The 19892-nt window shown below is 42.9% G+C and overlaps 1 protein-coding gene across 3 annotated transcripts in view; it reads left to right on the top strand.

Annotated features, from left to right (window-relative positions):
* The window catches only part of LOC139535553 (contactin-4-like), a 182015-nt gene that overhangs the window by 125837 nt on the left and 36286 nt on the right, over nt 1-19892 (top strand). The gene's annotated exons all lie outside the window — the stretch shown is intronic.

Genomic DNA, 19892 nt, shown 5'->3' with positions numbered 1-19892 from the left:
TGGAAAAATGTGTGAGGCATTGAATGTGTTGTCTCTACTCTTTCTTGCTTTCTTTCTTTCTTTCTTTCTCCTTCGCCCCATTTCTCTCTATCTCTCTCTCTCTCTCTCTATCAGTTTCTCTCCCTCGCTATCTCTTCCTCTCTCATCCCAGTCTCATTCTCTCTCTCACACACACACACACGAACACACATTGCTCAGACATACAAACCTACTTTGCACCCAAGTTGTCCTGCCCTTACTGGACCGCATACATCTCATGCTATGAAAGTAATCATCACCTGTTCTTGTCGTCATTTAACATATTGTCGTCACTTCGAAAGGACTGTGTTACTGGAGGATGAATGCTTTGATAACCGTTGTGATTTAGAGGTAGTTGAAAAATCTTAACATCATATGTAAAGTGAAACTAGTTCACCATGCAAATGAGAGGACCACCCCGGCTTTGCTTTGTCCATCCCAGATCGATTATACCAGTAACACAGTTACTGCACTTGAGAGTAATCGATAATCACATTTATTGTCTTGAAAATAAGGTGTGAGCAGGATGTGGCGGTACACCTGCTCAGGAGCGTGCATAATCAAAGGCGGGAGGGGGGTGTGTGTTGTGAACCCCTTTTGTTCAAGATTAATTGGCCTAATTGCGTTAGCGCTCCACTGTGGCTTTAGAGGGAGGGGAGCCAGTGTCACCAGCTGGGTAATCCATCTTCATAGCAGCAGCTCTTTTTTTCTGCAAGAGACCAGCAGAGGGGGGGGGGGGGAGTGGGGTGTGGGGGGGGGTTGTCTTATCTCTCCCAGACAACCCTGCAGGGACCCGGTTTAGATGACATCAGCTGGAACAAAGCAGTTGAGAACGCAGAGCAGGGTCTTGCTGATGAGTGTATAAGTGGGCCGTGTCAGGCAATGGACCGTTGCCTAAAAACATGCCATTTCAATATGTCACCACTGAATTGGAAGAGAGAGAAAAAAAAAACATGTTGGCCCCACACACCAGACCCACACACTCAACTGTCTCTGTATGAGTGGCCACCGCCCGCCCGCCGGACGTGCCGACATTCTGTTTTCCCCTCATCTCTTCTCCCTAAATTTAAGGCAGTCTTTCAAAGGGCTGTTTGGAGTTATCTTACACCACAGCGGCACTCGTAGGGGAGAGCCATTTTTTTCATTCGGCGTAACTATGTCAAGGGAAATATAGATACGTTAAGGGAAATATAGATATCTTTCTATCAAAGATATCTACATATATTTTGAAACATTGTATATCCCTGGAAATAAACAGAGGTATGTAAACATAACAGTTTTGAAAACATTTAACATAGGCTTAAGCCCTGGTGTAACCTCATATCCCAGCGATAATGCCTGAAGAAAACACTTCAGCTGTGGCCGAGAGGGGGAGCGAACCCCACTGAGGAATACATTTTTCATCATTTGAATCACACAAATGCGATTGTCTTCAAAATACTATGCATATTATGCATAAAATGGACAAATGTAATCATTATTTGTATGGGGTATATTGATTATCTATTGACTCAACTTGCCCCTTGCTAAGTGACACAATTTACCCCAAAGCAACCATTTTGACTATATTAGCTACAAGGATGCACTTTCATGCTAGGTTTAGGACCTCATATTGTAGCTTATAGAGACCCCAAAGTATGTATAAAACAGTCTTTAAACAGACTACTTTGGTGTAGATACAAGCATCATGAAACCTATAACACAATAAATACATTTTACTTTGTAAAATTGTTCTTCTGTTTTTTACCTAGCTTGCTTATCACTTTTCCCATGTGGTTTCTTCCTTCACAGACTCCATGAAATGATGACCTCTTCCTAAATATTTGGTCATATAATTCAAGTTGTGTATGGTTTCTTAGAAACAGTGGGGTGGCTCAACTAACCCTTTGGCACAATTTACCTCATCCTGACCTACAAATATTTCAAAATATGTTTTGGTCCTTTGATATAGTTGCTTGGCTTCGGATGGAAGTCTTCAACTGATGTGTAAGTGGTACAGATAAACTGCAGTGTGTTTTGGTGTGCTGTGATGCTGTAACCCATTGTGTGTGAAGCACAGGGGTTTTATTGCCTTGGTGAGATCTGTTTAGGGGCTCTATATTAGTTTGGCTGTTGTATATGGAAGGAGGAAAGAAAAGTAGATTGGTTAGTGTCAGTTAAGAATAACAGATGGCAAGTTTATTCAGTCAAAGCCATGGTATGTTCTCATTAAGACTAAACGTAATGTAGCGCTAACATCTATCTAATTGCTGTGTAGAATTTTTACTGAAGTTGTACAAATGAAGTATTATATACGACAAGAAGTCCCAGTCAGTAGTGATTGTATTTTATTGTAATGTGTAGGCTTCTGCAAAAATGGCTGTATCATGAGCGATAAAGTAGATTAAGTTAACTTCCAAAGATGTCATGCAGAGACCATCTTCTTTTAAACATTAACCTCACTTTAAATCTATTCTTGTAACTTTCACCTTTATTATATGTGGCCAGATGGAATTGTTCTACCTTATTACTGTATAGAATAGGCTACCTTGATTGCTTTGTGCACTTTAAAGAAGTGCACTGTGTTTTGACTTTTCAGCTGTTTCTACCACTCTCTCTTGAACTCATAATTGGTGGCTTGTCAGGCCTTGATGCCTGGCCGGGGGTGTTTAACATACAACGCTTGTAGAATATTCTCCCTACATCCCTGTAGAGTGGATAATAGATTGAGTGGTGGAAATAAGGCATAGCAGGGGTTTCTGCGTCAGGGTGTTGACTGTTGACTGCTCCACCATATTGAGGGTGACAGGGACGGGAGTGAGATTGCTCCAGATCTAGCCACGCTTTTGGCCCATCTCTATCCCTTCCTGCAAAGCAAGAGGAAAAGAGATGGCTCTCACATAAATGAAGTGATGTCTGCCAGAGTGAACTCCATTTACAGACCCCATCTGCTATGCCAGACACACTCCAGAATGAATCAATGTCAGGAAGGAAACCAAATGTGGAATGAGTATCAGCACATTTTTATAAGTGTCCACAGAGGAAGCTTGTGATGCATTTACTTACATTGACTTCGTATAAACGATTTTGCACTCAGTCATTACTCAGACATGATTAAGTGTCACACTTGCACTTTTTAAAATGTAATAATACGATTTTCATCAAACGATGCTCAAAGTTACATTATGAAATCTTAACATGAAACAGATGCGTTGTTATTAAAGAGAGGGATTAGCCCAGAGCACTGTTCATTCATTTCAGAGGTGCCATGCTGTTGTGCTTATTAAAAAACATTGGTTATCATGTTTGAATGTCACTTCGCATTTTTTCTCATCACGTCTCTAATTTCCTCATTTGATTCTAATTGAACATCTGCTTGGAAAAGTGGAGATCTGGATCTCTGCGGAGGTGCCTGTGACACGTCGCGTTCCGACTGGAATATTGAGAGGTTCTGCAGCCTAATAAACGTATCTCATTTCCTCACCTTGAAGGGAGGCACACCACCTGATAAGTTGTTTGGGCAGCTTATGGTGCTCATGGTCATTTAGCAATAGACTCTGTCTTCAGATGTTGTGTTGGCTGGGCTGGGAATGTCACATGAAGGGGAATGGCCCTCCAACCTGAGGACGAGAGCAGGCTGGAGCTCTGCTGGGGTACTCTGACAGCTCCACACACTCACACACATATGTGTACAGTACACACACACACGCACGCACGCACGCACGCACGCACGCACGCACGCACGCACGCACGCACGCACACACACACACACACACACACACACACACACACACACACACACACACACACACACACACACACACACACACACACACACACACACACACACACACACACAAACACACATGTTCAAAGGCACACACAAATACGAATGGATGCACTGACTGGAGCACATCCCAGCACAGACAGACAGACACACACACACACTCCTCCGTGCAGTCTTGATTTCACCTAAACTATGTTGTGGCTTTTATCACTTAAATAGTTTTAACAGCTAACCTTAACTTGATCTATCAAGATGTGCGGCGCTAGTGCATAGAGGATTCATGTTTATTGATGATTTCCCTCTCCAAAAAAAAGTCAATTAATAAGAAACACATCACATATTTTTTTTGTTTACCTTTATTTCACTAGGCAAGTCAGTTAAGAACAAATTCTTATTTACAATGACGGCCTACCAAAAGGCAAAAGGTCTCCTGCGGGGACGGGGCCTAGGATTAAAAAGAAAACTATAGGACTAAACTGTTGATGTTATATTTTATACAGTATATGTTTTATATTTTTACAGACATTTTATAAAGTATTTTTATTCAAGTAAATCATGTGTTGATACCAGTGCTAGATTCATCGAAAACACTTTATTTGGATAGTCCATCTGTAGATGCTCTACAGACTATCCGTAACATTTCAACTAAATATCGACTAACCCTAGCCCTCACACTTATCGTAACCCTAAACTTAACCCTTACCCTAACCCTTATTCTAAACCTAAGCAGTTGCTTATCAACAGATAGTTTGAGATAGATTAATGCAAAAACATGCCACTTAATGATCAAGCTATTTCTGATCATATCAAGTTAGCTGAACCCTTGTTCCCTTTCTTGTAAGGGTTGTAAAACAAGCTCAAGGAAGTTAAGTTGATCGACTTAACCCAAATAAATATTAACCTGGAGATTTTTGCTGAGATTAGGTCAAAACCCTTTGCTGAGATTAGGTCAGAATCATCTTTACTTGTCCACGTGCCATGTTCTTCTCTACGGGATTATTTTTTATCTGGGAGAGACTGCTGCTGATATCGTTTTTCAAAGAGAGAATGTGCCAGCACAGCACAGGTAATCCATCTTGGTTCCCGACAATTTCTTTGGAACCGGTGTGTGTGTGTGTGTGCGCTCCTTATTCCTGAAGGATACCTCAGCCAGCGCATGAGGAGGAGATTAATATCAGTGGAAGGGAATATATTTTGAGAGCAATTTGTGATTAGAGGAAGGATCCTGTAGCAGTACATCCACACAGCCCTCTGTGGACCAGGCAGATAAACACTCCACTCCTTCCAATGCAATTACCAACACAATCCCATCCTGTTCTCCTGTTTCACAGTCGGAAATGAAGACAATGTAAATCAGGAGCTTTGATTAAGACAGCTACCTGTAATAAGTAGTAGCTCTGCACCGCATTTAATTCATACACATACACTGAGTGTACAAAACATTAGGAACACCTTCCTGATATTGAGTTGCACCCCCGTTTGCCCTCGTTTGCCCTCAGAACAGCCTCAATTCGTCACTCTACAAGGTGTCGAAAGCATTTCACAGAGATGCTGGCCCATTTTGACTCCAACGCTTCCCACGGTTGTGTCAAGTTGGCTGGATACATACAGGAAAGATACATACAGGAAACTTTTGATTGTGAAAAACCCAGCAGCCTTGCAGTTCTTGACACACCCAAACCGGTGCACCTGGCGCCTACTACCATACCCCATCCAAAGGCACTTAAATATTTTGTCTCGTCCATTCACGCTCTGAATGGCACACATGCACAATCTATGTCTCAATTGTCTCAAGGCATAAAAATCATTCTTTAACCTGTCTCCTCCCCTTAATCTACACCAGGGATGTGCAACTGGTGGCCCATTTTTGTAGGCCCGTGGTCCAATTTTTTAAATATATATATATTTTTATTTTTATTTTGGTCTGTGTGTTTTTTAGGGGAAGTCAGTCAGGGTCACAAGTTACTGTTGAGATTTATAATAATAGAATACATAAGGTGCAATTCATACATTTAGTTGTGCATCAGCAGCCACTCAATTAGCCCATGTTAGCAAAAAAAAATTGGATTGGTAAATTAGTCTAGCGGCCAGCTACCTAAACTTGTAGTAAGCATGATCGAATTACTATAGAATTGTAGAACTGAGTGAAATTAGTTATATTATTGCCAAATCTCCTCTCCGCCCCATGGCAAAATGTGAAGAATTGCAGGAAATGAACTTTAAAACAAAAAATGTTGTTCTTCACTGTCACGTGGGGGGGCGCTAAAATATTTTGCTTACAAGGGTGTGGATATGGGTACGCACACTGCGGCCCTTCATGATGAGTTACGTTTTTTGGGGGCCTCCACCTACATCAAAGTTGCCCATCCCTGATCTACACTGATTGAAGTGGATTTAACAACTGACATCAATAAGGGATCATAGCTTTCACCTGGATGCCATGGAAAGAGCATGTTCTGTACACTCGGTGTATAAAAGCATATTCAGTCAGAAAAGCTTATGTATTAAGGAATGCCTTGGTTGCATTAGCCATGAAAAATCTGTCTGTTAGATCCATGGGGAATCACTTGTCATTTCTCTCTTTATGTGAAGGTGGTGTAAGAGGGAATGTTTGGCACCTCGTTGTATTTGTTTCACAAAGTAGAGATTAATACTTCCTTTGCAGGCTAACACCCCTGTCCCCTGGCTGTGTTTTGATTAAGCTGCATATTGCCATGGAAACCATATTAATGCTACAGAGTGCCCTGGAGACAACGGTCAACCGGGAGAGAACTGAAAGGAAATGTCATTTCACGTATAGCCTGCAATTCAGTCTTTTTTCTTCCTCCATCTTTAATGTAACTGAAAAAAAGAAAAAGGACCCACTCAGTGCATTATGCTAGTTTCAGGGTAGAGCAGGGTAAATCATATGTACTGTGACAAGGGGAATGAGTCCTTACTGTCAATCATTCTTCTTCTTTCTGTCAGACATGTACACTCAACTAGAGCTCTGTGCAACACTGGCGCCAGATGCACTCCTCATACTCCTGTTGTGCTTTGATTGACGTGTGCAAATGATCTCTGTAGGGTAGGCCTTCTAACAGTAGCTTGAACTTCCAAGCATTGTGTTGTGTTCATTGCTGTTATTCTCAGCATTACTCTCCATGATGTACTGTTCTGTTCATCACATCATTGTTGTTAATAATTAGTGCATTCGGTGGTCTACAGTTCCAACGTTCTGCTATTTAAGCAATGTGTAAGCTTTGTGTTATTAAGTACATTTAGTCATCAGGGCTTCCAACTTTTGAAGATAGCTTGGTTGTGAGATCTCCTATCGTGAATGATCTCCTATCGGCTCCAGCCCTAGCTGGAGGGGTATGGGGATCCCCTCCCCAGGAAAGAAAATAGCTGTTTTAAAGCTAACTTCCTGCTATTATACATGTTTTCGCATGGCTTAGTCCCATGACCAGGGTGAAATAAAAACCATAGGTCAGGTGTATTCAGGATCATTTTAAAGTTCAATAAACACTGAAAACTCAACAACTTGGTTTGAAGTTCATTTGAGATTATTTGGAGATGGAATTTAGAGTATGCTAGCTGGGGAAACATTGATGTTTGGTTCTAAAAGGCTAATATTAATGGCTGGTGGCAGTAGCCAACCATAGGATGGATTGCAGTCTGTCCTTGTCCATAACAAACAAATATGTTAACATGTAATTCATTTGCGTGAACTCTCCGTTTAAAATAGGACCGGAGAAAGTCTTGCCTAAAGGTAGCTCTCCAAAGGGGGTTGGCCACCCCTGATCTATGTTTCCCTAATACTGGGGGTTTGAATATGGTCATGTGACATTTGATTTCTACACATTACCTTACATTCAAGAAAAATCGAATGAATAATGACAAGTATCAGATTTCAAATAGCCTAATTACTCCAGAGAAATTGGTTAGAAGTGAAATAATAAAAGTATGGGGAATAACAGTAATGTTTTTTCTGAGATAAGCACACTAATTAGTATATATTTTAGCCCTTTGTAGGGGATGTGAAAGACCAAATAAATGATAGCCTCAATCTGCCCCTACACCCAACCCAAATGATCTTTCAATGTATTGTTGTCCCCCCACTAGAATCAGTTACATTGGGTTCACAATTTGTTTGGGCAAAATAATGTTAATAATACAGCTAGAAATTCAGGCTAAATTCCCTCTGAATGTTGTTACAGCCTAATGAACGTAGTGCTAAATTGCCAATGACCAAACAAGGTGAAAAATGTAGGCTATGGATCTGGGCTAATGCAAGTGGTGGATTATCAAGTTAGTAGGCTAGGTTATGTTATCACACGCTGTCAAAAATAAGCATTCTGTTGACAAGTTGCACTGCTGCTCTTTTGACAATTTAGCTCATAAACTTTGATCAGATGAGAACAAACCTGCCTGTCCAGTCTGCCGTGGCTGCTCCACTCTAATCGTGAGGGCCATTTCTTTACAAACACAAATCCAGTCGCCTTGGTTCTGACCCAATCACAAGCTCAATCTGCCGTGGTTCACAGTGGTAGGAAAATGATGGATCTCTCGGGTGAAGCTGCCGCAGTTACAATCAAGAAATAAAACCAGCACTTTTTTCCATGCGTGAGAAATAAGAGGCGTGGCGTGTGAGCGTGTGAAGAGGGTCAAATGTGTGTCTCTCGCCCAATGCGTAAATTGGCAGCACTGAGTCATACAACACTTACTGTACCTGTATCCATCCACCTTTAGGTAGATTTGTCACACACTACAGTCTAGACACTATAGTCACACTAAACTCTGATATATTCAATGTTTATGGCAGTGTCATCATAAATATGCAGTTTGAGTGACATTTGAGTTCTCTCCTGTTGTGGGGGTGTCAGCCCGACCGTTAGATGAGCTGCCATTTGTATGTGGTTGCACCTCATTTTACAGCCGATAACTGTAAATCATTTTCTATCATAACGACATCAATTCCTGAATAATTTGGTAGAACTAACAGTGCATGTGACAAGCTAAGAGGTATTGGCACAAGCCTACATAGGGCAAAAATCAATATCAATTACAGTGCTATTGGAGAATTGTCAGAGGTAAATGCTCAGGTGTCCCTATTTTACCAATGTCAGGCAATCGGTTTGTTGTCTAAGTGATAAAAAAACACCTCATTGCCACACATATTATTGTAGACTGTAATTGCCTGTTAACCTTGGGGCTGACAACTTTAAAAACAGTGGTATGCACTCTGGATTTATCTCGATGGTACTGTGAAAATAGACTTCTCTGTACTTTTCCCATTGAGTTGAACTACACACTGCATTCTGCGTCATATACTCCGGCTTTGGTTTTGCTGGGTCAAATCTGTGCAGTTTGACTTGATTTACGTGTCCGACAAGGCCGTTCCTCTCAAACACGGAGCTCTTAGGGGAATCTGGGGAGAGACAGAATTTCCGTTTATCTTGTGATGTCAGAATTTCACACCCTACACTTCAGGACTTTAAAGCAGTCAGGAGTATAGATCAAAACGTGAAGTTGGGTCCAACCTCTTGTCCTGTTCAGAGAATAGGGTGACCTAGCCTTTCCCCCTATAGACACCTCATCTGAGCTTTTCCTATTCACCCCTGGAGCAGTGTTACTACCACCGACGCTTTGATACAATCATGATTACAAACACCACCTGCAGGTAGGTCAGTGTCGACCAGGACAAGCAACATAGTTTAATGCATACCTATCCTTATGTGTAAAGTTAATACAAAAGGGCACACACAGCTACAGTACAGTAGCACACAGAGTGAAACCCTGAAATACTTGTTCATGTGCTGGATGAATCCTGCATGCATTTGGAGATTGCATGGCTCCAGTGGTGGTTGGACTTAACCAGATGGGGCGAAATGAGTGTTAGACGAGTGCAGAGATGCAATATGCACTGAGTGTAACGCACCTTAGCCAAGGTTAATTATTTTGTAAAATCACCGAAAGCGTAAGATGGCCTTTTTTCACACAGCCTCATGGCTGAGTAATTCTACTGATAGAATCTTAACCCCTATTTTCACAGTCCTGTTTTATTTACCGGGCTAATGAAGAGCACACAAAGACCCTGCATTCACCCGTCCAACCAGGCTCTGAAATGGAGAGGGTGTATTTGTGTATGGTGGTGTTTACCAATGCTACCTTCACATATGCACGTATTAGGACGTTGGTGTAAATAGTTTGATTTATGTTATGCCAATATACACTGAACAAAAATATAAACGCATATAAAAGATTTTACTGAGTTACAATTCACATAAGGAAATCAGTCAATTAAAATAAACTCATTAGGCCATAATCAGATATGCATCTGTTGGTCACAGATACCTTAAAAAAAGGGAGGGGCGTGGATCAGAAAACCAGTCAGTATCTGGTATGACCACCATTTGCGTCATGCAGCGCGACACATCTCCTTTTCATAGAGTTGATCAGGCCATTGATTATGGCCTATGGTATGTTGTCCCACTCCTCTTCAATGGCTGTGCGAAGTTGATAGATATTGGGGGGAACTGGAACACGCTGTCATACACGTCGATCCAGAGCATCCCAAACAAGCTCAATGGATTACATGTCTGGGGAGTATGCAGGCCATGGAAGAACTGGGATATTTTCAGCTTCCAGGAATTGTGTACAGATCCTTGCGACATGGAGCCGTGCATTATCATGCTGAAACATGAGGTGATGGTGGCGGATGAATGGCATGACAATGGGCCTCAGGATCTTGTCACGGTATCCCTGTACATTTAAATTGCCATAGATAAATTGCAATTGTTTTCGTTGTCCGTAGCTTATGCCAGACCATACCATAACCCCACCGCAACCATGGAGCACTCTGTTCAGAACATCAGCAAACCGCTCCCCCACATGACGCCATCTGCTCGGTACAGTTGAAACCGGGATTCACCCGTGAAGAGCAAACTTCTCCAGCGTACCAGTGGCCATCGAAAGTGAGCATTTGCCCAGTGAAGTAAGTTATGATGCCGAACTGCAGTCAGGTCAAGACCCTGGTGAGGACGACGAGCACGCAGATGAACTTCCCTGAGACGGTTTCTGACAGTTTGTGCAGAAATTATTCAGTTTTGCAAACCCACAGTTTGATCAGCTGTCCAGGTGGCTGGCCTCAGACGATCCCGCAGGTGCAGAAGCCGGATGTGGAGTTCCTGGGCTGGCGTGGTTACACGTGGACTGCGGTTGTGAGGCCTGGTTGGACCTACTGCCAAATTTTCTAAAACAACGTTGGAGGCGGCTTATGGTAGAGAAATGAACATTCAATTCTCTGACAACAGCTCTGGTGGACATTCTTGCAGTCAGCATGCCAATTGCACGCTCCTTCAAAGATTGAGACATCTGTGGAAAAACTACACATTTTAGAGTGGCCTTTTATTGTTCACAGCTTAACATTTCTTGGACCGACTCTCTTCTCTGTTTACATCAATGATGTCGCTCTTGCTGCTGGTGATTCTCTGATCCACCTCTACGCAGACGACACTATTCTGTATACTTCTGGCCCTTCTTTTGACACTGTGTTAACAACCCTCCAGGCGAGCTTCAATGCCATACAACTCTCCTTCCGTGGCCTCCAACTGCTCTTAAATACAAGTAAAACCAAATGCATGCTCTTCAACCGATCACTGCCTGCTCCTGCCCGCCTGTCCAACATCACTACTTTGGACGGCTCTGACTTAGAATATGTGGACACCTACAAATACCTAGGTGTCTGGTTAGACTGTAAACTCTCCTTCCAGACTCACATCAAACATCTCCAATCCAAAGTCAAATCTAGAATTGGCTTCCTATTCCGCAACAAAGCATCCTTTACTCATGCTGCCAAACATACCCTTGTAAAACTGACCATCCTACCAATCCTCGACTTCGGTGATGTCATTTACAAAATAGCCTCCAAAACCCTACTCAATAAATTGGATGCAGTCTATCACAGTGCCATCCGTTTTGTCACCAAAGCCCCATATACTACCCACCACTGCGACCTGTACACTCTCGTTGGCTGGCCCTCGCTTCATACTCGTCGCCAAACCCACTGGTTCCAGGTCATCTACAAGACCCTGCTAGGTAAAGTCCCCCCTTATCTCAGCTCGCTGGTCACCATAGCAGCACCTACCTGTAGCACGCGCTCCAGCAGGTATATCTCTCTAGTCACCCCCAAAACCAATTCTTCCTTTGGACGCCTCTCCTTCCAGTTCTCTGCTGCCAATGACTGGAACGAACTACAAAAATCTCTGAAACTGGAAACACCTATCTCCCTCACTAGCTTTAAGCACCAGCTGTCAGAGCAGCTCATAGATTACTGCACCTGTACATAACCCATCTACAATTTAGCCCAAACAACTACCTCTTTACCTACTGTATTTATTTATTAATTTATTTTGCTCCTTTGCACCCCATTATTTCTGTCTCTACTTTGCACTTTCTTCCACTGCAAACCAACCATTCCATTGTTTTTTTATTTTTTTTTATTTTACTTGCTGTGTTGTACTCACTTCGCCTCCATGGCCTTTTATATTTTTATTTATTTATACATATATTTGTTTGCCTTCACCTCCCTTATCTCACCTCACTTGCTCACATTGTATATAGACTTATTTTTATTTTTTTCACTGTATTATTGACTATATGTTTGTTTTACTCCATGTGTAACTATGTGTTGTTGTATGTGTCGAACTGCTTTGCTTTATCTTGGCCAGGTCGCAATTGTAAATGAGAACGTGTTCTCAATTTGCCTACCTGGTTAAATAAAGGTTAAATAAAAAAATAAAAAAATAAAAAATTTACATTTACATTTAAGTCATTTAGCAGACGCTCTTATCCAGAGCGACTTACAAATTGGTGCATTCACCTTATGATATCCAGTGGAACAACCACTTTACAATAGTGCATCTAACTCTTTTAAGGGGGGGGGGTTAGAAGGATTACTTTATCCTATCCTAGGTATTCCTTAAAGAGGTGGGGTTTCAGGTGTCTCCGGAAGGTGGTGATTGACTCCGCTGACCTGGCGTCGTGAGGGAGTTTGTTCCACCATTGGGGTGCCAGAGCAGCGAACAGTTTTGACTGGGCTGAGCGGGAACTGTACTTCCTCAGAGGTAGGGAGGCGAGCAGGCCAGAGGTGGATGAACGCAGTGCCCTTGTTTGGGTGTAGGGCCTGATCAGAGCCTGAAGGTACGGAGGTGCCGTTCCCCTCACAGCTCCGTAGGCAAGCACCATGGTCTTGTAGCGGATGCGAGCTTCAACTGGAAGCCAGTGGAGAGAGCGGAGGAGCGGGGTGACGTGAGAGAACTTGGGAAAGTTGAACACCAGACGGGCTGCGGCGTTCTGGATGAGTTGTAGGGGTTTAATGGCACAGGCAGGGAGCCCAGCCAACAGCGAGTTGCAGTAATCCAGACGGGAGATGACAAGTGCCTGGATTAGGACCTGCGCCGCTTCCTGCGTGAGGCAGGGTCGTACTCTGCGAATGTTGTAGAGCATGAACCTACAGGAACGGGTCACCGCCTTGATGTTAGTTGAGAACGACAGGGTGTTGTCCAGGATCACGCCAAGGTTCTTAGCACTCTGGGAGGAGGACACAATGGAGTTGTCAACCGTGATGGCGAGATCATGGAACGGGCAGTCCTTCCCCGGGAGGAAGAGCAGCTCCGTCTTGCCGAGGTTCAGCTTGAGGTGGTGATCCGTCATCCACACTGATATGTCTGCCAGACATGCAGAGATGCGATTCACCACCTGGTTATCAGAGGGGGGAAAGGAGAAGATTAATTGTGTGTCGTCTGCATAGCAATGATAGGAGAGACCATGTGAGGATATGACAGAGCCAAGTGACTTGGTGTATAGCGAGAATAGGAGAGGGCCTAGAACAGAGCCCTGGGGGACACCAGTGGTGAGAGCACGTGGTGCGGAGACAGATTCTCGCCACGCCACCTGGTAGGAGCGACCTGTCAGGTAGGACGCAATCCAAGCGTGGGCCGCGCCGGAGATGCCCAGCTCGGAGAGGGTGGAGAGGAGGATCTGATGGTTCACAGTATCAAAGGCAGCCGATAGGTCTAGAAGGATGAGAGCAGAGGAGAGAGAGTTAGCTTTAGCAGTGCGGAGCGCCTCCGTGACACAGAGAAGAGCAGTCTCAGTTGAATGACTAGTCTTGAAACCTGACTGATTTGGATCAAGAAGGTCATTCTGAGAGAGATAGCAGGAGAGCTGGCCAAGGACGGCACGTTCAAGAGTTTTGGAGAGAAAAGAAAGAAGGGATACTGGTCTGTAGTTGTTGACATCGGAGGGATCGAGTGTAGGTTTTTTCAGAAGGGGTGCAACTCTCGCTCTCTTGAAGACGGAAGGGACGTAGCCAGCGGTCAAGGATGAGTTGATGAGCGAGGTGAGGTAAGGGAGAAGGTCTCCGGAAATGGTCTGGAGAAGAGAGGAGGGGATAGGGTCAAGCGGGCAGGTTGTTGGGCGGCCGGCCGTCACAAGACGCGAGATTTCATCTGGAGAGAGAGGGGAGAAAGAGGTCAAAGCACAGGGTAGGGCAGTGTGAGCAGAACCAGCGGTGTCGTTTGACTTAGCAAACGAGGATCGGATGTCGTCGACCTTCTTTTCAAAATGGTTGACGAAGTCATCAGCAGAGAGGGAGGAGGGGGGAGGAGGGGGAGGAGGATTCAGGAGGGAGGAGAAGGTGGCAAAGAGCTTCCTAGGGTTAGAGGCAGATGCTTGGAAGTTAGAGTGGTAGAAATTGGCTTTAGCAGCAGAGACAGAAGAGGAGAATGTAGAGAGGAGGGAGTGAAAGGATGCCAGGTCCGCAGGGAGGCGAGTTTTCCTCCATTTCCGCTCGGCTGCCCGGAGCCCTGTTCTGTGAGCTCGCAATGAGTCGTCGAGCCACGGAGCAGGAGGGGAGGACCGAGCCGGCCTGGAGGATAGGGGACATAGAGAGTCAAAGGATGCAGAAAGGGAGGAGAGGAGGGTTGAGGAGGCAGAATCAGGAGATAGGTTGGAGAAGGTTTGAGCAGAGGGAAGAGATGATAGGATGGAAGAGGAGAGAGTAGCGGGGGAGAGAGAGCGAAGGTTGGGACGGCGCGATACCATCCGAGTAGGGGCAGTGTGGGAAGTGTTGGATGAGAGCGAGAGGGAAAAGGATACAAGGTAGTGGTCGGAGACTTGGAGGGGAGTTGCAATGAGATTAGTGGAAGAACAGCATCTAGTAAAGATGAGGTCAAGCGTATTGCCTGCCTTGTGAGTAGGGGGGGAAGGTGAGAGGGTGAGGTCAAAAGAGGAGAGGAGTGGAAAGAAGGAGGCAGAGAGGAATGAGTCAAAGGTAGACGTGGGGAGGTTAAAGTCACCCAGAACTGTGAGAGGTGAGCCATCCTCAGGAAAGGAACTTATCAGGGCGTCAAATTCATTGATGAACTCTCCAAGGGAACCTGGAGGGCGATAAATGATAAGGATGTTAAGCTTGAAAGGGCTGGTAACTGTGACAGCATGGAATTCAAAGGAGGCGATAGACAGATGGGTCAGGGGAGAAAGAGAGAATGTCCACTTGGGAGAGATGAGGATCCCAGTGCCACCACCCCGCTGACCAGAAGCTCTCGGGGTGTGCGAGAACACGTGGGCAGACGAGGAGAGAGCAGTAGGAGTAGCAGTGTTATCAGTGGTAATCCATGTTTCCGTCAGTGCCAAGAAGTCGAGGGACTGGAGGGAAGCATAGGCTGAGATGAACTCTGCCTTGTTGGCCGCAGATCGGCAGTTCCAGAGGCTGCCTGAGACCTGGAACTCCACGTGGGTTAAGATGCACTTGCGTAATGATCATGCTGTTTAATCAGTTTCTTGATATACAGTTTCTTGACAAAGGAGAAATTCTCACTAACAGGGACAAATATGTGCACAAAATTTGATAGAAATGTGCTTTTTGTGTGAATGGAACATTTCTGGGATTTTTATTTCAGTTCATGAAACATGGGACCAACACTTTACATGTTGCGTTTATATTTTTGTTCAGTATAGATAGCATCAGTAATTATAGCTGTTTGCATGCATCAAATCCAACATGAAGTGCAGTACTCTCAACATTTCAGTGTAGTGCTGCCACCATCATTTCAAATCATTTATGGTCCCTGGTTTTGTCATGAACTCATCCAACACACTCTCACATTCTAGCACTTCCTTTCACAATACATCTGTGCCTTTTAATTAACTCTACATACAATAAAATTGTCCACATCACTGTGTTGTTTGTGTAAATCAAAGGCCAATGTAGTGTCCTTCAATTATGAGGTAGTAAAGACAACCAAAACTGACAGCTTGTTTTGCATGTACTGTAAACTGAATGCTTGGGTCTCATGTACCGTAATATAGTCTTATATATATAGTGGTGATGTCTCAAAAAGAATGTCAGAAAATATATTGAGAGGAAAGGTTTTTTACTTTGGACCATAATTACAGTTTCCAATTTGCACTTCACAGTATGAGCAATGGATTCTCTGAGACTAATGTTATTTTTTAATCCCTTTCATCTTGGAGGACATAAAAGATTAACACTGTCCAGTCTCTTTGCCTGTTACTTGATCTTCTCCAATACATTTTTTGTTTGTATTTTTTATGATTACATGAGTAGTGTGTTTGGGCTTTTCGCCTCTTGTTAGAAATAAACGTCTCCTCTTCGGAGGGGTTTATAGCGGCAGCCGTTAAGTTTGTGTGAGGCTGAGATGAAAAGAGTGGCACTTGTGTTCATCTCACCTGTGAATTATTGATACGTCCTCCACAGCAGCAGGAAAGGAAGCTCTGCTGAGACGGTGGGAAGATCAGACAGACATGTTGTCTAAAGGTTTCTTAAGTAGGGAGAGGAAGAGTAGAACTGGAAGACATTTACTTCACTTAGTTGACTTGTAGTTTACCTCAGCTCCTCTAACACCAGCTTCAAAGCCAACGTCTAAGTCTACTAATAAAGCCTTTCCCAGCTGTAATTACAGTAAGAAAGGCATAGTAGGATGCATTATGTTTGTTCACTCTCCCCATTTGTTTTCTTTCTGTGGAGCTTTTCTCAGAGGATGCACTAGTCACATGATTGTCCTTTTGTCCCAGGGGATAAGGGAATTGTGGAAATATACAGAGTCAAGCACACAAATGCAGGTATTGAGTTATATGAGGCATGTGCTGGAGAGGTAGTCTTAAATCAGGTCAGAGCTTGATCTAGTTAAAACAATGTGTTGTTGCCCTATTTGTTCACAGTCTGGGGGTTATATTTTAACAAACCTAACGCAATGGTAAATCTTAGCGCTGGCGATAGCGTTATAGTTTCAGAGGTGTGTCAGAAATATTTTTGCTATTTTCACAACCGGAATTAAGGGTGTAGTAGCTGGCGGTGGCGTGAAAGGGCTGGGTTTTGATGAATTAACAAGTTGTGGGTTTGTCAAGGCTTGGTCTCTCACTGGGCAATCAGAACATGCTCCATGGCTAAATATGTGGTTACTTCAAGTTGTGTATTTATGGTCTTTTATGTATTGCATTGTCATCAACTCCAATTTGAATGTTAGTCCATTATAGCCTATTTCGTTTGATAGCCTGCCCCATATTTGCTAAATGAACATTTTTGCAGTGCACATTGTTCTAATTGCATTGCTTCAATATGGAAATAAGCTGTTAAACATAAGCTACAGCTTTCGCACTGATATAGGGGCTAGACATACTGTAAATTGCAGTCTGGACATGGACATGTCAAACGTAGTTAATAAGCAAGATTATACTCACTAGGGTATTGATAAGGCCTAAAAAGACAGTGTATAATTCTAATCAAATTCTAATAAAAAAACGAAACAACAACTTCCTTTAAATAGGCTATGGCTAAATACAGTTACAGGCACAATAATTGCTCCTTGTGGACATATAATAGAGACAAGGCAATTTAGACTATGGGGAGTTTTACACACATGCAAACTTTTCTCTAGAGCTGGATAAAGATTCAGTATGAAGAGAAAGAGGGAATGTCCACTCACTGTTATACTGCTCCCAAATGTAATGTCTTCTAAACATCATGGAACCATCTTACAGATCATATTTGGACGTCTCCAGAACTATCAGACGATATTGAATTGCATTCGAGCCATGGACATTCTCACCATTAACCCATGGACGGTGAATCTTTCGAAATAAGTTTGTTTTTAAATCAAATTAAACGAAAAACAATCAATCTGTTATTTAAACCAACAACACTATTTCTAAATAGGATACGGTCAGAAGCATGACATCATAAATCGCATCTCTTGTTCCATGAGCATAACGCAAAGTGCGCACACGTAGGCCTAAGGGCTCTTCAGCAGGAGGCATGAATGTTTGTCTTATCCATTGGATAAAGTTTATTAAATAATATACACTAACCCTCCCTACAATAGGCCTAGTTATAGCAAACATGCCAATAAGTATTTTTTTATTGGCTTCAACATGGAAGTATTCGTCTACACACATTGCATTCGCATTTAGAAAATGCACAGCATGTTCGATTCATGGACAATTGGGCATTGCCCAAACGTTGTCATAGGATTAGTTTACCATCGCCGTTAATATGGCATGTTAGTGACTTTGCCACATGGAAGGTTAACAAATAAACAGGAAGGCTACAAGCATATTCAGCACCAAGGACAGCGATCAGAATTCCCGTGATTTGACAGTTAGGTCCAACAATTTGTTTACAAAATTATTAAGGAAAAACTACAAGCAGTCTATTGTATTAACTTGATGTTCCTTGACAGACTTCCTACAGTCAACTTTCATTTTTTTATTTAACTAGCTCAGTCAGTTAAGAATAAATTCTTATTTACAATGACGGCCTAGGAACAGTGGGTTAACTGCATTGTTCAGGGGAAGAACAACAGATTTTTACCTTGTCAGCTCAGAGATTCGATCCACCAACCTTTCGGATACTGGCTCAACACTCTAACCACTAAGCTACCTGCCACCTCATTCAATGGGCATCGCACATAGGCCTAATGAGTCCTAACTTTTCACAGAAGCTGCATGGACAAAAATAATGTTTACAAAACAGGAATGTCTGGGCACCACCTTAACACCAGCTGAAAATAGAGCCCTGGCTGGATTTACAAAAAATGATCCTTGTTTACCAGAACTATACTAATGTCAATGTGCATTTCTATAATATGTATTTTTCTTGACACAACTATCCAAAGATCAGGGCATCTCCCAACACCAGCAAATAAGTTCCATTTTTTTGCAACTTCATTGTACAGTTCTTTCAACTGAACCATGAGGTGCATCTAATACCATGTGCAGTATGGTAGTTCTGTGACTGCTGCAGCACTTGTTTAACTCTCGTCATGTCTGTTTCCTTCTCCTCCTATCCAATAGTCCGATAAAGACCAGGTAGTGATTCTCTCACTTGATTATAGTAAATTGACAGGAAATTGGTAATTTAAAGTGTTTTGTCAGGTAAGGTCGCCAGAGTAAATCACAAACACATTCAGTCATTAAGATAAGTATATGTAATTTAAAAAAAGGGTTTTTCATGTTTCTTTCCCTAATCTTTTTACGTTAAATTGGTGCAACCTTCATTTGAGTGTAGTGTTTACAATCTATGTTTTTATCAACACAAATTAAAAGCATATTTCACCTCATCCAATCAGAACATCTTAGATAAGTGGCTTCACTAACTGAGCAATTTCCAGAGTTGCAATAAATGACCTGCTATTACACAGAGCTGTAGATGACAGTTTGCTTTACACTGTCCCTTACATCACACAGCAGATCACTGGGGAAAGTGCAGTGCAAAGACAGAGCTCTATATTTCTTGTCTGCTTTACAATAGGGCCGGGGGCTTTTTTTTCTTCATATTTACAGTTTGCACGGAGTTTCAGATAATTAGAATCCACCACGGTTTAATGAATTGGTCTTCCCATTTTCCCACACTGCCCTGCTTTTAAGGTCAACAATTTCAATTTGTTGCTTGTTATTTAGGAAAATGTCGAGTTTGGTTAAGGATCATTGACCTTTTGTGGTACCAGTGGCCATTGTGTAAAGGCCATGCAGAGATGAAGTGACTGTTGTCTTGGTCCCGGATGTCTTGTGGTCATATGAAGTCATGAATTAGCCATTTGACCAC

This window comes from Salvelinus alpinus, chromosome 12 (assembly GCF_045679555.1).
Source record: "Salvelinus alpinus chromosome 12, SLU_Salpinus.1, whole genome shotgun sequence".
Classification (NCBI taxonomy): domain Eukaryota; kingdom Metazoa; phylum Chordata; class Actinopteri; order Salmoniformes; family Salmonidae; genus Salvelinus; species Salvelinus alpinus.
Note: the sequence above shows the minus strand (reverse complement) of the source record. Positions and strands in the feature narration are given on the sequence as shown.